The 21,877-nt window shown below is 40.0% G+C and overlaps 1 protein-coding gene across 1 annotated transcript in view; it reads right to left on the bottom strand.

The window, feature by feature from the left end:
• Positions 1–17,866, bottom strand: part of LOC121868999 (pancreatic lipase-related protein 2-like) — a gene marked incomplete at its 3' end in the record, with an annotated part of 100,689 nt that extends 82,823 nt beyond the window's left edge. Inside the window, 1 exon segment of the mRNA XM_042370060.1 lies at positions 17,776–17,866.
• Between the last annotated feature and the right edge of the window lie 4,011 nt (positions 17,867–21,877).

Genomic DNA, 21,877 nt, shown 5'->3' with positions numbered 1-21,877 from the left:
TTATATACGAGTCCACCGGCAGTAAGCGTCGCTGTTGGCCGACCCCAGCGCAGTCCAGACAGCTAGACTTGTCAGGGAAACTCGTCGTGGGATCGGCTGATCAGCGAGTATCCACTACAGCCTGTTTAGCAGACATCATTGGCATGCATGTCAACATCTGACAGCATTGATAACCTTGTTTACAGTCGACATAGCAGAGTTGTAAAAAGTACCGAACTTAGTTACTTAAGTAAAAGTATTTTTACATTAGCAAAAGATTACTCAAGAAGAATTGAAAGTATCCAAAGTTCAATGTACTCAAGTGGAAGTAAAAAAAAGTATCTCATTCATATAGTACTCAAGCACTGTATGTGAAACGTAACACCAAAATTATTAATTATCTCAAATATAAAATTATATCCACAGTAAATTATAAAAAAATAGTTACCTAAAGATAAAAATAAGAGACTCATTGCATTACACATGTTTATTTGCAAATCTTTCTATTGAGATTAATCAATAACTGATTCTCAAAATTATGGCTGTCCAATCAGGATCTTTCAGGCCAAAATATAAGCCCAGCATGATCTACTGAAAGGGAATACGTTCAGCCTCTCTTCTCTTTACAATCCATCGCAGGGATGGTGAACGGGCTGAAAATATATCCATCTAACACTATGATTTATTTCTTCCTTATCTACACAAGTATCGTCGACATGCACTTATGGTCAGCAGATAATGTTGTATCTGCTCGCATTAGGTTAGGATGCAACCTGTCTGGCAAATATCTGAGGTGGGGGATGACCTGCACTTCTCTTCCTCTAAACTCTGCAACTGTCCCATACCATACCATCCTCCTTTCAAAGCTTGAACATTACGGCGTTAGGGGCCTGTCCCACAAATGGTTTACCTCATATCTGTCCAACAGGATGCAGTATGTCTGCTATAATAATCACCAATCTGATTCCTTGCCAATCTTGTATGGTTTCCCCCAAGGTTCCATTCTGGGTTCAGTACTGTTTTTGTTGTACATAAACGACATAGTCCACGCCAGCACACTCATAAAATACAACTTATTTGCAGATGATAGTAATCCCTATGCCAGCAACTCAGACCTCCATTTCTTGATGAGAACTATGAACATTGAATTGACTAAAGTCAGGACCTGGTAATACGTAATAAACTGACCTTAAACCTTGAGAAATCCCACTACACGATCTTTCACAGAAGGAAAAACTTACCCCCAGACTTGGACCCCCTGTACCATGGTAATACAGTCCTCAAACGCGAACAAAATACTTAATTCTTCCGAGTTATTGTTGATGAGAATCTTAACTGGAGAAACCACATACAAGCCATTCACAGAAAAGTCAATAAACAGTGCAGTATCATGTATCACACTCAACAGTCACTCACTCTCACAGCAACGAAAGAAATCTATCATGATCTTGTTTACCAACACCTGATGCACTGTCACACACTATGGGGGGCCTCTGGGTCTTCAAAAACATAATCTCTGGTTACTGCACAAAAGAGAGTTGTACGGACAATGACCTACTTGATAAAAACAGATCACACAAACGAAAAATTTGCTATATTGAAAATGTTAAAATTCGAAGATATTAACACCTACTGCTGTGCCCTCTTTGTTTACAAATCTATCAATCACTTGCTTGACAATAATTATTTCCAGTTCCGGAATAATCAGATATACAACTTAAGGCACCCAGAGCTACTACCCCATGCCCTCCTCTCAGTCCCAGACCTCCATAAAATATCACCGTGTGAAGGTGTGGAACAACTTTCCCCCACCCATCCGAGCAAAGACTACGCTCCCTTCCTTTAAATCATCTCTTAAAAAATATCTATTGTCCAAGTATTAATATTTCTTGTAATACCTACTATATTTACAGTACCTGCTTTTATTGTGCCATCAAAACCGTTTTATCGGAAATTATCATGTAAATAGATAAGTAATTACCATTGCAATAAACATAATTGCCAACTAGACATAATCCTGACAATTCTGTCCTCTTGTTCAACCTTATTACTGTACAACCCATGTTGTACTGCTCCCCCATTATACTTATGTTTTTCAATTCCACTGTAATTTGTGTATATATAAATAAATAAATAAAAATAAACTAAAAAAAAAAATTAAATAAATAAAATTAATAAATATTGAAGTGATAACCGTGGTAACATTATGAGATGTTCTTATCACCACCATGCTATTGTACTATTCCAGATGATACTAAATATTACATAATACTTCCTTGAGATAAATGTATAGTATATATCAGGTGCCTAAAAGAGAGCTCAGGTTCTCAACTGGCTCAGCCATGTTAATAGTGTTATTATTATCCACTCTGTATCTGTGTTTTTCTGGCTAAATAAACTGCTTCAATACAATTGAATTCAGTGCTTACACCCTTCAACACTATTGCCTTCACTGTCCCACCGTCAGAGACCTCCTACCATTAGGTAGGTTGGCCATTTCCAAATTTCCAAAAGGAGGAATTTTTTTTTTTTTTGCGACACATATTTGTTAATCTAAATTAAGCATGTTTAATGATGAGTTGAAAATATATAAAAATAATTATAAAATATACAAAATATACTTAGAAGAATTGTCGATTTGTCAAATATCACTAAAATGTGACGAATGCTATTTTTCTTGTAATTTTTCTAAAGCTTATTTTTTTTAACGCACTGTATATATTACATACATGCATTCATACAGTATAAATAAAGAACTGAAAGAAAAGAATATTCATTTTTACTCCTGCTAAAACAGCATGTGATAACCAAATTGAAGCAAGAACAAAAAAGTCAACCACTCTCCACATCTCTGAGACAGTGTTGCCAACCATAGGGTAATTACCCGAAGCGGAGGGTAATTCACCCTCATTTCCTGAATAGTAGGGCGTTAGGGTATTTTTGAAAAATCAGAGCAAAACGTAGGGTAATTACGAATTTTTCATATGAGAAATATCTATTTTGCAGCAAAAGATAAATTATATATACGGAAAGGGACATGCCCATTAAGGGGTAATCCATTTTTTATTCTCTATGTAAAGGCCTGAACTTTGGGATATAAATCCCTTGCCAACCTAATCAGGATCTTACAAAAGGGAAGTCAAGAACCATGGGTTTCCAAGGGGTAACAAACAATCGTTAGAGATTAACATCTCTTTACTACGAAAATAATCACAATACTTTAACTACGACACCACTCACACAAATATTAAATAAACAGCACTGGAGTCAAACAATTACTTGAAACAAAACAATCAATATGACAAAGTACAGGTATCTCCTATGGTTTGCAGATGAATCTTCCTCCTAACCAGCCCGGTGGAATGTTCTGGTAAAGCGGTGGTCCGCTCCCAGGGGGAAGGTCCAGGGCAGCTTCCTCACTTGGCGTTGGTGGGCGATGTCTTGCCACACAGGAGAGATGCCAGGGCACGGACCACGGACGATGGATAGGGCGTGGAGAAAATGGCGATGACGTGGCAGCCGCGGTAGTAGCTGGAGTACAGAAGGTGCCCAGAGTTGACAGCCGAATAGTGAAAGAATGGGGAATCGGCCCACGAGCCCCAAATGAGTACACAACCAGAGTTGGAATCGAACAGCAGGGTGAAGTAGCAGCTGTGGTGAAGGCTGTGTACAGTCGTGACGAGTACACTTGTCTCGTGCAGGGGTAAAGACGTTGTCTGCATCCCTGGAGCATGAAATTGTCACTCCAAAGGGGGGGGTTTCGCCAGTAGAGAGAGGTCTGGGAAAGTGGGAGTCAAAAAACAAGCAGGACCTGGGAAGTAAAATTAGTTACTCAGGACAAGGGGAAAAAGAGGACCAGGGAAGGTTAGGTTTATATGTATATTATACAAACAGTAGGAGCGTTAGAAATAAAATAGACTTGCTGAGAGCGGTTGTACATATCGAGAATGTAGGCGTCATAGCAATCACCGAAACTTGGATGAATCTGGCGAGCAAAATTTTTTATCACAGTACCACATAGAAGGGTACAACCTTTTTCACAAGGACAGGGAAGGTAGGCAGGGGGGAGGGGTCGCACTCTTTGTCAAGGATACATTAAAATGTTTTATTAATAATTCAATAAAGGGTGAAATAGGAACCGAGTCTGTATGGGTAGAAATCACGGAAGGAAGAGAAAACTAATTATGGGAGTGATATACAGGCCCCCAAGTCTGGGCAAAGAAGCAGCTCAGCCCATATGGCAGGAAATGAGTAGGGCAGCAATATATAACAACCTGTGCATTATGGGGGATTTCGTCTTCAGAAATATTGACTGGGACAACATTGTAGGTGACTATGAAAATGAAGACTTCCTAGACGCAGTACAGGACAATTTTTTGAAGCAACTAATTACAGAACCTACTAGAGGTGACAATATATTAGACCTAGTATTAACAAATAAAGAAAATATTATCAGAGATATCACAGTAGAGGAAGAACTAGGTAACAGTGATCACAAAGAAATCAGGTTCACCCTAAATTGGGAAACAAAAAACAATCACAATATGGTCAGAGTCCCAAACTTTCGGTTGGTGGATTATCCGGGATTAAGAAGGTACCTAGGTGAGGTCACATAAGAACATAAGAACCTAAGAATGGAGGAAACTGCAGCGGGCCTATTGGCCCATACTGGGCAGTCCCGTTTACACCCAGCCCCTATTGCTCATATAAGCATCCAACCTATGTTTGAAGCTATTCAGTGTATTCGAGTTAATGATGATATTTGGTAACTTGTTCCATTCATCCACTACTCTGTTTCCAAACCAGTGTTTACCTATTTCACGCCTAAATCTAAATTTGTCTAATTTATAACCATTGTTACGAGTTCCCTCCTGGTTGGATAGTTTGAGTACCTTTGTAATGTCCCCTTTGTTTAGCCCTGCCTTCCACTTAAACACCTCTATCAGGTCGCCCATCGCTTTACTTCTCTCGAGGGAGTGCAAATTAAGATGCTTTAACCTGTCTCTATACTCAAGGTTCCTAATGCCCGGGATTAGTCTTGTCATTCTCCTCTGAATTCTTTCGAAGGATTCTATATCCATTCTGTAATACGGTGACCAGAACTGAACTGCGTAATCTAGGTGTGGTCTCACAAGAGCAAGATACAGTTTTAGGATGACATCGCTAGTCTTGTAACTAACACTCCTTTGTATGAACCCAAGTACTTTATTAGCCTTGTTACGAGCAAAAACACATTGTTTACTTGGCTTAAGGTTCCTATTTATCATTACTCCTAAATCTCTCTCGCAGTCGGATTTCTCTATGGCATCGTTGTTCATCTGGTATCTGGTTTCCCTGTTTACATCTCCTATACTGAGTACTTTACATTTGTCCACGTTGAATTTCATCTGCCATTTTTCAGACCATTCGAAAATTTTTTTTACATCTTCCTGTAGTTTTGAGGAGTCCTCGTCAGATTTAATAACACGTCCTATTTTAGTGTCATCAGCAAATTTGCTTATGTTGCTGTCTATGTCGATATCTATGTCATTTATGTATATAATAAATAATAATGGTCCAAGTACTGAGCCTTGGGGAACTCCACTTGTGACGTTGCTCCAATGGGACTTAGTGCCATTAATGCTCACTCGCTGTTTCGTCATCCCAACCACGCCTCTAATCCATTTGGCTGGATATTACCTTTGATGCCATGTGTTTTCACCTTCTAATTAGCCTTCGTGGGGGAATTCTGTCGAAGGCTTCGTTAAAGTCGAGATATACCATCATAATTGCGCCCCTCGTCCACCGATCTGAAAATGATGAAAAGAATGTTAATAGATTAGTTAGACATGAACGTCCCGCCAGAAGCTGCATACAAAATCATTGATCACCCTGTGCTTCCAGACTTTAAATTTGTTTTAATTAATCAATTTTGCTGAGATCATCATAGTTGTAGAGGAGAGGAGACTGATCCTCTCGAAAACCCATTGCGGGATTCTAAGATTCCAAATGCACCCGTTTTAAGACAAATTCCCGTTGGTAAATATGTCGTAAGCTCTTCCTTTAATTCTCATAATTTGCACATCTTCAATGGGACCAGGTGACTTATTAGGCTTTAGTTTGTCTATTTGCTTACTAACATCGTTACTAGTCACTACTATCTCGCTTAATTTGTTTTCTGCACTATCTCTGAATAGAGTCGGTGCTCCGGGTATCATGTTTAAATTTTCGGTGGTGAAAACTGTTGAAAAATATTTATTCAAATTATTGCTCATTTCTCTGTCGTTATCAGTGAGCTCGCCGGTATCTGACCGTATTGGTCCAATCTTTTCTCGTGTTTTAGTTTGATACATTTGGTAGAATCCTTTGGGGTTTGTTTTCGCCTCCCTTGCTATCCTTGCCTCATTATTCCTCTTGGCTTTCCTTATCTCGGTTTTAACCCTACTCGCCAATACCCTATAATAATCCCGGAGGTAAATTTCGCCACGATTTATCTTTCTACCTATAGCCTTCCTTTGGCCAATGATGTTCTTTAAATAATTATTTATCCTCTTAGGGTCATTATTGTCTGATCTGAGTTTTTTGTATGGTATGTTCTGCCTTTGCGCATTAAGTTACTCATTATTTAAATTGTCGTGGAACTCGGCAATCTCAGATCTCGTTATCAGGTTGGTGTCATCTGTCAGGTTCACGGCCAAGAGCGACACCCCCTCTCTCAGCTGCCTCTTTAAACTGTCAAAGTTTGCCCTTCTGAAATCTGGTACTTCAGTGGAATTTTCCTTACGTCTGCCCTGAAAATCTAACTGGAATCGAATTTCTTTGTGATGGCTGTTTGCAAGTTCGTTCCCTACCTTGACCCTGCTAATGAGGTTTTCTCTGTTTGACAGAACTAAATCGAGTATATTATTACCCCGGGTGGGTTCAGTTATATATTGACTTAGAAAACAGCCCTGGATCGTCTCGAGAAAATCCTCTGATTCTGAGTTACCTGTAAGGTCAATCCAATCTATTTGGCCAAGGTTGAAGTCGCCTACTATACAGACTTTGTTGTGTATGAAAGCCCTGCGCATTTCATCCCAGATAAGTCGCTCATTGACTCTATCAAGATTGGGAGGTCTATATATTACTCCTGTGATAAATTTTTCCCTACCGTCGATTAATTCTATCCAAATTGTTTCTGTATTCCGCTCGGTTTTTATTTCCTTATTTATTTCACACTTCAGATTATCCCTAACATAGATTGCTACTCCGCCTCCTTTCCTGGTCTGCCTATCGGTATGGAACAGTTTGTAACCCGCAATTTGGTATTCGACCGGTAACTCACGTGAGTCTAGGTTGATCCATGTTTCAGTGAATGCTATTATATCGATTTTTTCGGTACATACCAAGGCCCTAATATCATCCATTTTGTTTCTCATACTTCTACTGTTCACGTAGTATACATTTAAGTTAGTCGTGTTCTGAGTCCTCCCCTTACCGCGTTTAGTTTTAAACTCCCTGTCTAATTTAGTTTTGTCATCATTCCTAACGCTATTTCCCTGTAATCTTTCACTTTGTTTACCCGCTCCCACTGCATTCTCCTCCACCCCCATGCTCATATGTTCTCCTAGCAGTTTAAAGACTTCGATATCTTTTGAACTGCCCCCTCTAGAGCCCCAGCCAGGGTTGCTACTCCATCCCTAGACAGGTGCACCCCATCCCTAGCATAAAGGTCCCTTCTGCCATAGAAGGTGTCCCAGTTGTCAATGAATGGGACTGATATTGACTTGCAATATCTGTCAAGACGGTCGTTGACACCAACTGCCCTTGACAACCATTCACTGCCAACTCTGCTTCTAGGCAGGACACAGCATATGATAGGGATCCCTCCCTTAGTCCTAATACGATCTATAGCTGCCTTGAACTTATCAAGAAGCTCCTCCCTCCTACACCGGCCAATATCATTGCCTCCTGCACTGAGGCAGATAATGGGTTTGTTCCCATTACCAGACAAGATATTGTTCATCCTGTCAATTATATCCCCCACCCCAGCTCCTGGCAAACACACCCTCATCCTATTTATGTTTTTACCACAAAAGGCCCTGTCCATGTACCTTACCTGTGAGTCACCAACAATTAAAGTTTTTATACCTTCCTTGTCAGCCCTGTCCCTGACTGTACTAACGTCCAATTCGTCTATCAAGGGACTGAACGAGTTGGTACACTTAGCTGCTGATGTCGTTGTTGACGTATCCTTGGTGTGTTTTTTCATCACCTGTTTGGTCTTCCCTTTCCTTACAACCTTCCACTCGCTTGAATTTTCGTCAGACACTGGCTTTCCCTGTCCCGCCTCCCCCTTCAATCTCGCCATCTCTTCTTTTAATTTCAGGTTCTCCAACGTGGCCCTCTCTATTTCTTCCTTGGCCCTCTCCAATTCTTCCATGGCCCATTCCAGCTTGGCCAACAAACTCGCAGACCCCAGACCACACATAGCGCTTTCGTCTTTATTCAAGACATCTTCAGAGGCAACTGGGGACATCTTCAGAGGCACCTGGGAACAGTCACGCCAGTCCCCAGCAGGAAGGGGTGAGGTCATAGATGACACAACAATTGATCATGATTATAATATATTCATTAGTATCCTACATAAAGCACAAGAACAAAATATACCATACAGAAAAATTAGGTCAAATAAGAATGAGCCAAGGTGGATGACCAGAAAACTTAAACATGACATAGGAATGAAGAAAGAAATTAAAGGGAGGGGAGGAGCAGCTCAGAAATAGGTATAATGAACTATCTAGGAATGTTAAGAAAAATGTAAGGAAAGCAAAGAGAGACTATGAAGTCAAAATAGCAAGAGAATCCAAGGCGAATCCCAAGGGATTTTTCCAGGTATATCGAACAAAAGTCAAGGACAAAGTTGGGCCCTTAAAGTCAGGGAGGGGAGAAGTGATAAATGGCAGTGAAGAAATAAGCAAAGCATTGAACAACTACTTCTTATCAGTTTTCACAGAAGAAATTCGCGAGGAAATTCCAGAGATGGAACTGATATTTAGGGGAAAGGAAGAAGAGAAATTAAAGAATATTACTATCAGAAAAGAGGATGTTCTTAAGAGGATAAATAAACTAAAGAAGACAAAATCCCCAGAGCCAGACGAAATTTTCCCTCGAGTCTTGAAAGGGTGTAGGGAACAGAGTAGTGGACCCCTTGTAAATTTATTTACAAAATCATTAGACACCAGAGTTGTGCCAGACTTGTGGAAACAGGCAAATGTAGTACCCATATTCAAAAAGGGAGACAGAGCATCAGCGTCAAATTACCGGCGGATCAGTTTGACGTCAGTAGTGGGGAAATTTCTTGAATCAATTATAGCAGATAGCATCAGATCGCATCTAGAGAAAAGCAAATTAATCTACGACTCGCAACATGGGTTTACAAAGGGAAAATCTTGTCTAACAAATCTGCTGACGTTTTTTAGGAAAGTCTTCGAGGTAGTAGATAATGACGAAAATTACAATGTTATTTACTTAGATTTAAGCAAAGCATTTGACAGAGTACCGCATCAGAGGCTTCTGAGAAAAATTAAGGCTCATGGTATCGAGGGGAAAGTTTTAGATTGGATAAAATCATGGCTCACAGATAGAACGCAGAGGGTCAGCGTAGATGGTGTTAAATCTGAGTGGGGCCGTGTAACCAGTGGGGTTCCCCAGGGGTCAGAACTAGGCCCACTCTTGTTCATAATCTACATAAACGATCTAGATACTGGGATCAGCAGTGACATAAGCAAGTTTGCGGATGACACCAATATAGGGCGGCAGATTAATTCAGGGCAGGATGCAAATGCATTACAGGAGGATCTAAATAAACTGCAGGGGTGGTCTGAAAAATGGCAAATGAAATTCAACACCAGCAAGTGCAGCGTACTTAATATTGGAAGAACAAATACTGTCAATGTATACAGCCTTAACAACATCAACCTAGAGAAGTCGACTTGTGAAAGAGACCTAGGGGTACTTGTAAGCCCGGCCTAGAAAACAGTGCGTTAATGTTCGAAATAAGGCAAACAGAGTATTGGGTTTTATATCTAGAAGTGTAAGTAATAAGAGTGCAGAGGTCTTATTGCAACTATATCTTGCGCTAGTCAGGCCGCACCTCGATTATGCGGTTCAGTTCTGGTGCCCTTATTATAGAATGGATATCAATTCACTAGAGTCAGTGCAGCGAAGAATGACGAAAATGATTCCGGGACTTAGAAACCTTCCATATCAGGATAGGTTAAAGAAACTTAACTTGCATTCCCTAGAAAGACGAAGAGTGCGGGGAGATATGATAGAAGTATTTAAGTGGGTGAATGGAATCAATAAAGGGGATATAGATTAAGTTCTTATAATATCCGAGCAGGATAGGACTCGGAGCAACGGATTCAAGTTGGATAAGTTTAGGTTTAGGAGGGAGACAGGAAGAAACTGGTTCACAAATAGGGTGGTGGACGAGTGGAACAAGCTTACCAACTTTGTATTAAGTGCTGGAACTCTGGAAAGTTTCAAAAGGAGGCTAGATAGATTCATGGATGATAGAGAGTGGTTGTAACTCTCGACAGGAGCTGCCACGCACAAGCCGACCGGCCTATTGCAGACTCCTTATTTTCTTATGTTCTTATGTTCTTATGTCTGGTGTGCGACGAGGCAGCAGCAGAGACCTTCTCACTAACCCCCCTAGTGGGGGCGCGAACAAGCAAACGAGCAGCGGACAACCATCCCGCTCGTTACCGCCCTTACACTCTATTACCTTCTACTCTGTCAAAAGAAGAACTTTGCTACAAAGATAAGTAATTATAGTCACACGTCATTACAGAAAATGCTTCTCGTGAATCTGGCAGCTGACAGCGCATCAGCTGCAGACGCTGCTTGTGTAAACATAAACAGGAGTCGGACAGGACTAGATGCGAGCACGCTGCCATCTTCTTTGGTAATTGGGCTGTATTAACAGTATTATGCCTGTGTAACCCCTTTATTTAGGACTGTGTTAACGGGACAACATAGTGGCAGCATGACTGATTCGCCTTCTACACCCCAAAAAAATAAGACGTTTCCGCGGGGAGCTAGATAAAGAAGAAAAGGAAACTCCCAGGAAACAAAAGCTTAGAGATGTATGGCTACAGGTACGACCCGCAACCTATTTTAAACATATTTAAGTGAAATATTTTGTTTGTTCAATTTTATATTTTTCTTACGTTTCATTTAGAGTCCATTATGCTTCACCAGTCTTCGGGTATCAATGACTGTTTTGTAGATATATTATCATAGAATTGAATTGAATTGAAACAGTTTATTTAGCCAGAAAAACACAGATACAGAGTGGATAATAATAACAATATTAACATGGCTGAGCCAGTTGAGAACCTGAGCTCTCTTTTAGGAAGGAAATGTAACATAGGCTAATGTATTTCAGGATGCCGAATTCAAACCATGTGATGTCAAGTTCACTGCTGGCCATAGTGAAATAAAGAGGCATAGTGAAAGCGCAGTGCACAAGAAAAGAATATTGAGTTTTAGTAAGCAGCAGTCTCTTAGTAGCTGGATCCGTCCTAGTACAAGTATCTCGAAGACAGATGAACTGGACAAGAATGTTAAATTTTCTGAGATCAAATTAGCTTCACTTTTCTGTGAACATAACATTTCCATGAAATCAATTGACCACTTATCAGAGATTTTAAAAGAGATATTTCCAGATTTGGATATTGCTAAGAATGTCAACCTGCACAGAACCAAATGTACTAATATTGTAACAAATATACTTGGGAAGACAGAAACAAATAGCCTCAGTTCTGAGTTGAAGAACATCAAGTTTTCACTTCTCATAAACGAAGGGACAGATATTGCTCAGACAAATCTAACTGCATGTGTTGTCAAATATTTTTCTGATGTCCAAAATGATGTTGTTACTCAGTTGCTGGAAGTTATTTCACATGATGCACGAGATTGTTCCTCAGATTCAGTTGCAAATACAGTCAGAAAATGCTTTGAGGAGAAAGACATTCCCCTACACGATATGATAGGAATGGCTGCTGATAAAGCTAGTGTCATGGTAAGAGAACATAATTCTGTAATGACAAAATTAAGACAGGAAGCTGATAGAAGTTTCACACTGTTGATGTGTATTTGTCATTGTATGCACACTGCTGCAGGTAAAGCAGCACTCAAGCTACCTACCAGTGTGGAAACTTTCATTAGGAATATTTCCAGCTATTTTGGGCATAGCTCAAAACGGCAGGCACAGCTTGTAGAATTACAGACATTCATGAATGCTGAAAAGCAACACATTCTGAGACCATCTAATACACAGTGGCTTGTCATGCAGCATTGCATATCTCGCATTCTTGATCAGTGGGAAGTATTAAAATTGCTGTTCTTTCAGGCACAAATTGAGGATAGAAATCTTTCAGCTGAACACATAATGCATGAATTTAACAACCCCTTCACAAAGGCATAGTTAGAATTAGTGAGGTTTGTTCCGGGATACTTCAATTCACTCAATGCTCTCTTTCAGAACAAAAATAATCTGGTTGGTGTACTACAGAAAGAGAGCCAAAGAACTGCTAGACTTCTTAGTCAGAGCTTCATAAAGCCACAATATTTGTGTGATGTATCCAAGATTGAGCCCTTAAATTTGGATCACCTTCTACCTCTATCTGAAAGCCACCTAGGGAAAAAGTGTAAAGATCTACTTAAACAAGAAAACCTTAAAGCTTGTGATATCACTGAGTTCAAAACTAGATGTTTGTCTTTTTATCAGACAGCTTTTCAGGAGATAAGGAAAAGGTTTCCATTAGATGATCTTTTCTTTCAAGAAGTAGAGTTTATTCAACGATCAGTTGCACTTGATTTGCAAAGTAGAAGCAAAATTCCCTCTCTTAGTCTCCTTAAAGACAAATATCATCATTTGTTAGATCAAGATGGTGATGTTGATGAGGAATGGAGAAAGTTGCCCCTTTACTTTAATGAGGAGGAAAGTAGAGAGCTAAAGAAGAAAACAAACACTGAGTTTTGGGTTTTCTTATCTGATGTGGAGAATGTTGATGAACCAGTGTTCAAAAACTTGGTATGTTTGGCTAAATTGGTTCTTACTCTACCCCACTCCAATGCTGAGACTGAAAGAATTTTGTCTATGCTAACAGATACTAAAACAAAGAAAATAAATAAAATGGGGCCAGAACTACTGAATGCTATTCTTTTAACAAAGTCTAGCATGATAGCAAGGGAAGAAGATTGTAGAAGTAAGAAAATTAAACCTGAACACTATAATCTACATATTGTATTGTATATACTGTATGTATTCATTCAAGAATGTAAAAAATCAACAGAATAATTTGTTAAGATTGGGTTGAGAAGAAGATTTCCTGTTTTTTGCTGAAAATGTATAATTACTTTTTTAAATAAGTTATATTTTAATTTAAGAATTATTATTTATTTTTGAATAGAAGCTTGATTTTAATTTAGGGAGGCCCAATAACTGCAGTACATAATTATTATTGTTTGAAGGAAAATAATGTGTAGGTCTAGTCATGCACAAAATAAGAATAACAACATTTTTGAGGTTATTGCAATGTTATTCATATATATATTTTCATAGTGAGCCGTAGGGTAATGAAGGGGAATGTAGGGTAATTTCAGTGTCTGTGTAGGGCGCAGAGGTCTTGAAGGGTTGGCAACACTGGTAGGCGCGGTGACCTGCCGTCCAGGAAGGATGCAACGGGTTATGTGCCCTCCACCGCGAGTGTACAACGAACTTCTAAACGGAACTGTACATACCTGGAGCTGGCGGACGGCCGCCCCACAGGGGTCACAGCTCAAGGTTGAAGAAACCACAAGTCCAGAAAACACTGAGGGCAAACTTTTTCGGCGTGAGAATTGTGAACTCGAAGAACAATCTACCAGAGTTGTGACGGCACCTAGTGTGAGCTCTTTCAAGGCCAGACTTGACCAACATTGAAGCAGTTTCCGATATATTCAGGAGCCAGTTCATGACCACTTGCCAACAGTGTGTAACAAAGACGTGGCTGACCACCCAAGCGGTTATCGAGCCGATCAGTGGCGAAGAGGATAAAAGTAAAAAAGTAAAGCTATGCGCCTATCCATCAATGCGGGTGTCGATCGTGGTACATTCAGTTTATCAACTCTACCTTCAGCACTACGCCACCATACCCATATTGAGGTAGGTGAGATAGGTGAGGTGATAAGCAAGACGGCAGACGAAAAATTCCATCACCATATACCTTAAAGGAATTCAAAGGCCCTCTCCATCATGCGCTTTACCAGTCAGAGTGGGCTGTTAGGATTAGTAAGCGTGAATACGGGAGGCCACCTTGGTATATACAGTATATGTACGTCATTTAATTCACCTACTATATATTTATCCGACGAATTAAGAGATGGCTTCATGCTGATAGTTTTTATAGCCGAAAACTCGACATTACTATGCAGCACCAGAAGAGTTAAGGAAATTATAGATCATCAAAAATACAACACAATACAACAGTGGATCTAAGGAATTCCAAGTCCTTCAGTAGAATTGTGTTTTTAATAATAACGTGCTTGCCACACCGAACAAGAACCTATTGTCTGTGAATCTGGTGATGAGCAAATCGCTGGCTGCCTGGCGTGCGTGACCATCCTCACCCTCCACTTTATACACTTGAGTATAAACCTGTACGTGCTAACGCCTGTAAATAAGAACAAAATAACACACTCGGTAACATAGATCATCCTCACTTATGACTTAGTTACAAGTACAAAATTACAAAATCTTATGCTAGTACGTACAGTGTACGTACATAAACAATTGCAGGAAAAATTAATAGGCATCATCGTGTAATCAACATAATAATAAACCTATATACATTTTTTTTTCGGAAATACGTTTCATAATTCTGGAGGTGTATTTCGGAAACATACATAAGGATATGACTCCATGTCAATACCCCATAGTTTCTTCGGAGTTATAACACATGCAGTTGGGGTTGGAATGTGATCAAATTTACGGAGTATAAATGAAATACCCAGCGTTGCTAGTATAATTTATTTACAATCATGTGCACTCTGATATGGGTTTTACAGTAAATGTTCAAAGTTCTGGCCCTCTTCCTAAGTGCAGGCTTTAGCCTGTCGCAAAAGTGATTGTCGTACACGCTCGAAGACCAGGGTGTGGCGCATGCTTGTCTTGCACTCGGAGCAACAATTCCTCACGAGTCGGAACCTCTGTAGCATACGCTTTGCTTTTAATGTGACCCCACAAGTAGAAGTCAAGGGAATTTAGGTCAAGTGATCGAGGTGGCCACGGAACAATACGGCCACGCCCAAGCCACCTGCCAGGATACCCAACATTTAGGAATTCCGTTGTTACTCGAGCAAAATGAGGTGCGGCGCCATTCTGCCTGTATCACAGTTGTTGACGTATCCTGATGGGCACATCCTCAAGCATCACTGGCAACGTATCCTCAAGAAAATGTGTGTATACTTCACCTGACAGTCGCTGGGGTAGCAGATACGGGCCAATAAGGTGGTCACCAATATTGCCGACCCAAACACTAATTGCGAATCGTACTTGATGAGATGCACTGCGTGTCACTGTAGTAGATTGTTCACAAACCCACGCGACTGCTAACACTTAATTTAAATGGGGCTTGATATTTTATGTTTTATGTCCAAAGACTTGTTACTGTCCTCCTCTACCCAATTTTGTTGCATAATTCCGAAACTATGGGATAGACACTATACTATAGTCATGCAGTCATTTATCCTCATGTATGTCTCAGGAATACACCCCCACCTACGAATTATGAAACGTATTCCTCAAACACCCTTAGTTATCATAAAACTAAGTCAGCTATATAATTATACGAGTACGTGTATAGTTAACCAAACCAGTTGTTGTTATATTATTATTGCACTTCAACAAGGAAGATCTTTTAAGCTTGTAACAAGGTTAGTACAGGTAATATACACTAGTCCAATAACAATAAAAAATTAAGAAAGATAGAACTTTGTATAAAGTAACCAGTAAATATTTGCAAAATTTAAAAAAAATAAACTGAAACTTTGTCACTGTTTTCTACCAATCAGCCAACGGTCCAGGCTCCACTGTGTAGAATTTAACACTGACACTGGGTGGGCATAATGTATTATTGCAGAAAACAAAAAACTTAGCTAGGGTGTTGTCTGGTGTTACCTGTAGGGATGAAGTACTATTATCCAACCTCAAGCAATGTATCAAGGTATTATCATGGCTGAGGGTTGGCGACCATGACCCACCACCCAAAATGTAACCGAACCTATGTCATGTATGGCAGTGAAGAGTGACATTACCCCACATGAATCTGACCTATAAATATATATATATATATATATATATATATATATATATATATATATATATATATATATATATATATATATATATATATATACTGTCAATGAATATGATGCATCTTTGTGTACGAACCTCTGTCCTGCATGGCAGTAAACAGTGACATTACCCACATGAATCTGACCTCTATACATATATAGCTGTTAATGAATATGATGCATTTCTTTGTGTATGAACCTCTGTCCTGCGTGGCAGTGAGAAGTGATACCACCCTTAGTGTCAAGACCTGACTGAATTACTCAGAATAGGCAAACTGTACTACAAGCTTTGCCAATAAAATTGTTAAACTAAAAAAAAAAACGGGATTTGTTTACCAATCCTGTCAGATGTTGTATCTCTCCGTGGACAACAACATATAATTTCCTTCATCCATCCCAGTCTTGACCTTCCCCTGGTCCTCCTACCCTCAAATTTATCCATTAATGTTTCTACCATTATCCCCTTATCTCTAATCTAACTTGAAAGTTAAAAAGGGTTCCAGAGGCATGACTGTCCGTTAGGGACAATGTGTGTACAACATACTATAAAGTTAGATACCCATTCACTGCTAGGAAGATGAGAGTGCCCTGGTTTCGAACCAGTGAACCCTAGGACAAGAAGCACTATTCACTAAGCCATCGCACACCTTAATTCAACTTGCCGTATATTAAATGTCAATGTCATGGAATTTGATTTAACCTATCTTAACCTTTGATAAATCTCCGTTGTAGATCTTAATATAAGCTAAACGTCCATTACGATCCCTTCTCATGATTTGGTATACCACTGACTTCACCACCATCACTAGCAGCCTAGTCTAAAAAGGCATAACTGTGGCGCTCAAATAGTGTTTCATCTGCGTCAGTAATCCTGCTCATCCATATTCTGTATACATATACCAGTAATGGCTGCCTGACAAACAAACTAACAGATTTTTTTTGCCATTGACGAAGCTCTTAAAGTCTTAGCAAAAACACTTTACCTGCACCTGTATAATTAACTTATCTCTGATTACACGACGAAGAATAAAGATTCCAAAGTCAATAACCTCGACATTTTCATCACCTTACACGCTGGTCTTTGGCTACAGATGGTATACCAACACGAGCTACACGCAATAATGTTAAAAGAATACCATGACTATAATCGTTAAACTTTGTCTTCAGAAAACAACCAATCTAACCTAACTTGACCTAAAATTATCAAATCGAACTTAACCTAAACAAACTAAACCAGCCTAACCAGACTAAACTTAATCTAAACAAACCAAACCAGCCTAACCTAACCTAACTTAACCAGACTAATGAAATTTGAGTTCAACTATTGTATCTTAAAACTGAACGAAACGTGTATATAATAATAATAATAATAATAATAATAATAATAAACTAATTGGCGGGGCTCATCACTACACCTCATACAGTACGTACAATACAGACGGTGATGGAGACTACAAGGAGGCAGCTGGACGGTAATGTGAAAGACTTCATTCACCAGTGACCACAAGACCACTTCTGAAGCTGACACGATGAACTGAGTGTAGTTATCAGTTATCTGCGAGGTCTGGGGCGAAAGATAACACCAACATCACCTCTGTTATCACCAACTGTACTAACACGTGAGACCATGAGTTTTACGTCAACAAGGATGGATTAGGAATTATTTAACTAAAAAAAATTATACCTAACACCACTAGGGGATATTTCACAGCGCTCGTCCACCTAAACTAGCGATTTTAGAGTTTTGTATTGGAAAACAATTTTTTTTTCGAGAAGCCATTTTCCACTTAGTTGTGATTTATGATTTGTATTGTTTTGGTTTTTTATCTGATTTATATTCCGAATAAATCGTTCGTCAGCCACGGCACATGCTAACTGGTACAGTATTGTTAAGTAGATTTACCCATTGCTTATACTGTATGACGAAATCAGAGAAGAACCAACTGTGATCTATGTATGTTCTGCACCAGCTGACAACATCCACAGGCGGCTGTCTGACTGCTGTGTTAAAGCCATTGATAAAAACCATGAACCAACAAATTTAACCTAAGTTACCTAACCTAACCCAGCCGAACAATCTTACAATACCCTTATAAGTCAGATCAGGTTAAATATTTGGTACTGGGGATGTGACTGATTCCTTTTACTTGTTTTAAAGGGAAATCTACTTGGAAGAAAGGTATACCCAAGAAAGATTATAGTATCTGTGTGTGTGTGTGTGTGTGTGTTTGAGGGGGTTGAAACACGTGTTTGAATGGCGTGTCGTGTATAGCTGGTATTCTTTATGTGATCTTATCTCTGCGGGTCAAAGTATGGAGCCAATTGAGCACATTTTACGCCTAATGTTATATCAACGTTGACCTTTCCTAACCTCGAATATGATGTTCAGTGTAGCAGTACCACCAGTTATAAGGTCCGTTGGCCTAAATGATGATTTAAACTGCCCTACATTACATACATACATACACTGTACATACATACATACATACCTACATACATACATACATACGTACATACATACAGTTTATAATTTGTGCATTTGTTTACTTGTTTGAATGTACAAATTCATAGGTCAATGCAAAGTGTGTGTGTGTGTGTGTGTGTGTGTGTGTGTGTGTGTGTGTGTGTGTGGTCAAAAACAATATATGGCCCAACTACTCATGGTGTGGCCCCCTCCGCTCATCCTACGGTAACTCCCTAATTAAAGACGAAGGCATCCGTCAGCGCTGGAAATAGCACTAACATTCGCTGTACAACTGAAACCCCGATGTGGATGTCCTGACTACCCAGTAGGTCCTTCAACACCCAGAGCTGACCCACCTCAGCTATCCTCCATTCCTGGATGAGGTAGCTACTGCTATCAAGCAGATGAAAAAGTTTAAAATAACAAAACTACAGGGCCTGGTGGAATCCCAGCCGAGGTGTATAAAGCAAGAGGACCTCTGCTTACCAGCCGTCTCCACTCACTCCTGGAAAATATATGGGAAAAGGAGACCGGTCAGACTGTGGTGTGGCAACTACCGCGGGTCTCGCTGCTGTCCGTAGCTGGCAAGATTATCTCCCCGGTCCTCCTAATCAGACTTCTTCTCCTGGGGAAGAAAACTTCCTCCCAGAATCTCAATGTGGCTTTAGACCACCACATGGCACCACTGACATGATCTTTGCTGCCCGCCAGAAACAGGAAAAGTGCAGAAAACAGAGTCCTGACCTGTACATAGCTTTCATCGACCGAACCAAGGCCTTCAACTCTATCAACAGAGAAACCCTTTGATGGACTCTCGGCCATTTTGGCTGCCCACCAAAATTCATCGACATTGTGAGGCAATTCCACGATGGCATGAACAACAGTGCCCTACACAATGGCTTCCAGTCAGAGTTCTTCCCCATCCAAACGGGGGTAAAACAAGAATGTGTACTGGGACCAACTCTTTCTTTCATTTTCTTGTCTGTCTTCCTTACTCGTGCCAATGCCAATTTAGCCGGCGGGGTGAACATCCAGTGCTGGATGAAGGGAATTTTCAAAATAAGACGACTCTAGGCAGGAATAGGCCACTTCCATCACTGAACTTCACTATGCAGACGACCTCACCCTCTTTGCTCACACTGAACGTCGGCGACCTACATGAGATCCTGTACACCTACACAGACTTGTATGGACACTTCGTCCTTGAGGTGAAAGCACGTAAGACTCAGATTGTCTTTCAACGTGCCCTTGATTCAACCACACCTCCATCATCCATCCAGCTTAACTGCACTAGTGTTACCCACTTTAGGTATCTCGGCTCCCACCTGTCCACCACCGCGGACATCGATGATGAGATTCAACATCTGATCAGATATGCATCTCAAGCCTTTGGCAGACTCCGTACCCGTGTCTTCAGCTGTAGGGAGCTGAAATTATCGACAAAGTTGCACGTGTATCGATCAGTGGTCCTGCCCACCTTGCTGTGTGGCAGCGAGACATGGGTTACATACAGGAGGCACCTCAAGGTACTTGAAAACTTTCGCCAACATAGTCTATGTTCCATCCTTCGAGTTTGCTGGGAAGACAAGAGAACAAATGCTAGTATTCTCACTGACACCAACTGTAAGAGCATTGAGGGCACCATTATTCATGAGCAAATATGTAACGCTGGTGGGCAACAGAAAAGGTATAAGGATAATCTTAAGACAAATCTGAAAAAGTGCTAATTCGTCCCCCTCACCTCGGAGACGATCACTCCACACCTTAATGCTTGGAGGAGCACCACGGGATAAAGATATGGTGTCAATACTTTCGAGTTAGCCCGACTGCATACCGAAGCAAAAAAGCGTCAGCATCAGAAAGATGCTGCAGCTGCCCCTCCCACATTAGATGTAGACCTCCACACCTGCAACATCTTGTGGATGGCCCTGTGTCGGCCTCTCGAGTCACCTCAGAGCTCAATTTGACTCTTAAGTGTGTAGACGATCTGACATATATATATATATATATATATATATATTTAATATGGATAAGATAAATCTTGATAAAATCACGGGAAAGGAAGCAACGGAGCACCGTGTTTCCCTTTTCATATTTATCAGGTATCTCTCTATATATATATATATATCTATATATATATATATATATATATATATATATATATATATATATATATATATATATATATTACCTCACTAGTCGGGAATCGAACCTTGGACCTCTGAGTGTGAACATGGGTCGCTCCCACGGTGCCACAAAGACAACAAAAGCAATTTTAGTCATTGTTTTATTTCATATTTCATACAAAGTCTGTTCTTTCGTCTTATATGGAAGTCCGCGTGAATATGAATTATATAAGGGTGTTCGTAAAGTCCTGGTGAAGTTTAAAATATTTATAACTTCGGTTCTATTAGAGATAAAAACAATCTGTAAAATGCATTGGAGAGGTAATTTATTCAGGCTTATTTGTGACCAAAGAAATTTATTTATTGCAATTTTTCTTCTGCTTTTGCAGATAATCTTCCCCAACACTGTACCGAATGGCTTCAACAGAAGAGAAGGTGAATTGAGTCCTCTCGTTAGCTGAGTTAAAGTCTGTAACAGCTGTTAGAAGAAAATTTACGACCAATTACAAGAAGGAAGCACCGCACAGAAGTTCAATTACAAGATGGATGAAGAAGTTTAAAGCGACTGGTTCCGTTAATGACAAGCCGCGAACGGGAAGACAGGGAGTAAACGAGGAGACTATGTCTGTAGACCAAGCTTTTCTGAATAGTCCACGAAAATCACTAAGACGGGCTTCTCTGGAACTACATGTTCCTAAAACAACAGTGAACAAAATTCTCAAAGTGAAATTGCATAAGCAACCTTACAAGATTGAAGTCCATCAAATGTTGAGAGAGCACTACCATGCAAGATGAGCTTTCTGTCACAATTTTAATGACGAAGTTGACAATTTAATTTTTAGTGATGAAGCAACGTTTCACATTAGTGGTAAGGTCAACCGAAATAATTGCCGTATTTAGGGGTCAGAGAAACCACAAGAAGTTTGGGAAAATGAAAGGGATT

Source organism: Homarus americanus, unplaced genomic scaffold (assembly GCF_018991925.1).
Source record: "Homarus americanus isolate GMGI-L3 unplaced genomic scaffold, GMGI_Hamer_2.0 scaffold24694, whole genome shotgun sequence".
NCBI classification, from domain to species: Eukaryota; Metazoa; Arthropoda; class Malacostraca; order Decapoda; family Nephropidae; genus Homarus; species Homarus americanus.
Note: the sequence above shows the minus strand (reverse complement) of the source record. Positions and strands in the feature narration are given on the sequence as shown.